We start from the raw sequence: 2,886 nt of genomic DNA, 5'->3' as shown, positions 1-2,886 counted from the left end.
TTATCGCGGAAATGTTCCTCCATGGCACACCCAGAATATGGGGCCAGAAATTGTAGAGGAGCAAGATCCGAAGCGGTTGCTGCTACAAGAATGGAATGTTCTAAAGTATTCGCTTATGAAAGAATTTGAACTAATTATACGATAGTTGAGCGTTTCTGTCCAATCCCAACATAGACACAATACAATGTCTCACTCTTAGAGGTGGCCCTTGAGTTCATTTGCTTTTGATTTAATATGGTATCGATAGCAATAGTTGATTTTCCAGTTTGTTGGTCCTTGATTATAAATTCTCGTTGACCACGGCCTATAGAAACCAGGCTATCTACCGCTTTTAACCCTGTTTGCATAGGCTCATGCAAGATTTATGTTCAATAATCTCAGGGGCTTTTACTTCGACACGTCTTCACTGGTGATTGCTTAGATCCCCTCTTCCATCAATAGGTACTCCGAAAGCGTCGACCACACGCCCTAGTAGGGACTTTCCCGCAGGAACATCCACAATAGATCTAGTGCGTTTGACAAGATCTCCTTTTTTATAGCGGTATCACTACCAAAGACAACAATCCCGAAATTCTCATTTTCAAGATTCAACGCTATTCCTTTCACACTACTGGCAAATTCAACCATTTCCCCAGCTTAAACTCGTTTAATCCATAAAAACGTGCAATACCATCTCCAACTAAGACCACTCGATCGATCTCATCCACTTTTAAATTAGAGTAAAAGTTGGTAATTCTACTTTCTAATAGAATTGTTAGTTCTCCTGCTCTTACAGAGAATTCCATAATTTATTTTTCAATTCATTTGACCTCGAGGTAAGGGGGAATACCGCAGAATGAAAACTGACACGTCGAAGTGAGCTGTGGCCTATGCATGCGATTCGACATCCAAATTCTTCCGTCGCAAAATTTTCCCTTCAAATCCCAAAAGGACTGGGATCTGACTCCCCAAAAAAGAGCTAGATCTGCACGAAGTCTATAGAGTTTGTCCAACGACTCCTCCCCCGTGGCGGTACGGGGATTGCGAGAGCCCGAGCTCCCCTTCCCAACCAATCCCCTTCTGCTTCCAAATCAAGGGTGGTCATCCGCCAGATTATATCGACCTTGATTCGGAAGTGGTCTTCGGCCCGAATTCCGACCAGAATAATCTCCTAGACCGGTGGATTTTTTAATTGGGACAAGAGTCGCCACTTTATCCGCTCAATCTAGTCCCCCCTATAATTTCATCGTGGGCGTAGGGTTTTTTTCTAGGCAGAACTTGATTAGCAACTTCGTGCATAACAGGAAGAACGGGAGGCATAACTTGTTTTGTTGCCCCGGAAGCGGTGACCGAGCTACTACGCCCGGAATTGGCCGAATCCTCCACCAAATCGGAAGTTTAGGTGAAGAAATATGAATTGGAGGATTCATCCGTGAGACATCATGTAATTTTCCATGGATAGCCCCCCCCCCCCCTCGGTAGCGAGGAAGAAGGCCCGTAGAGCAAATCCAATGGCCATGATGAGAGTCACGGAGGAGCCACACCGAAGTTAGAGTCTGGATAAGGCTTCCTTGCTTAGTGAGCTAGCAAGTCTCCAGACCAGACTATCGAATGTCTCAATAGAAAGCATAGAGTCAAAAAGTTAAAGGAAAAAAAGAAGGATATGCAACAAAATTAGGGATCACATACTTCTTGCCATTACAGGCTACTACTTTCATCGCTCTTCTACCCAGGAGATACTTTGACTTTCTTTGATATAAATGTGCTTGGTTGTTGACCAAAGAAAAGAAAAAGACATATGCAAGATTTTTGTGTTCTCATTGAAAGATATGGGCCTACTCCTAGCTTCTAGGAAGATTCAACTCTAGTAAGGTCCGTGCGTGTTGTTCCTCTTTTTTACCATGACGAATCAATTTATTGAATGTAGGCATCGTTTGGTCGAGTTAAGTGAAGACTGACTAAAATTAAATCACAGAACATTTTATATATCTATCTTTTCCATCTCAATCCAATTCAGTTTTATTCGATCTTAGGCGATCTAAGGTTACCGGCTATCCGGCCCCATAAAGGTGCACGATTGGAGAGTTCACTACCTTTCGAGTAAGTCTTCAGACCTCACAATGGAAGAACTCCGATCCAAAGCCCAGTAGTTCATTAACCTAGAAGAAACCCATCCTAATCGCCCACCATCCGAGCAGAGAATATCAACTCCCCTCATGGGAAGCCAAACGGCCAAAAATACACGAACACCCTCTAGATGATCCACCCCGACAGCCCAAAAATAGGCGACAACAGAGTCTCGTGAACATCAACACAATATCCGGCAGATTCATCGCTGGTGGTACATCTAGGGCAACCCAAAAAAGGTATGTCCGGGAAGTCATGCAATCAACTGTCTAGAACCTTCTCCAGTATCACGGTCATCAGGTAGCACCCCCGATCTCTTTTGACGACCGTGATTATGAAGGCGTCGTCTACGGTCATGACGATCTCCTCGTCATCACCACCAAAATGAACAATAAAAAGGTGGGGCACATATTTGTCAACCAAGGCAGTTTGGCAAATATCATGTTTCAAGATTTATTCATAAAGATGGAACTCAAGGATAAGGATATGTTACCTTCTGATGGGCAACTCGTCAATTTTACTGGGTAGGGGATCACTCTCGAGGTTACGTTGATATATGGCTTAATGTTGGAGAGTAACCATTAACCCAATCAATCCAAGCTAAATTCCTAGTTATTGATTGTGTCTCGGCCTACAATGCCATCCTCGGGAAACCAATCTTGATCCATCTTGAAGCAATAGTCTCCACTCCATATCTATGCATGAAATTTCTCTCATCCGACCTCCGAGTATGTATGGTTAAGAGAGACCAACAAAGCGCAAGGAGTTGTTATCAGATGA

This window comes from Lupinus angustifolius, chromosome LG12 (assembly GCF_001865875.1).
Source record: "Lupinus angustifolius cultivar Tanjil chromosome LG12, LupAngTanjil_v1.0, whole genome shotgun sequence".
NCBI lineage: Eukaryota > Viridiplantae > Streptophyta > Magnoliopsida > Fabales > Fabaceae > Lupinus > Lupinus angustifolius.
Note: the sequence above shows the minus strand (reverse complement) of the source record.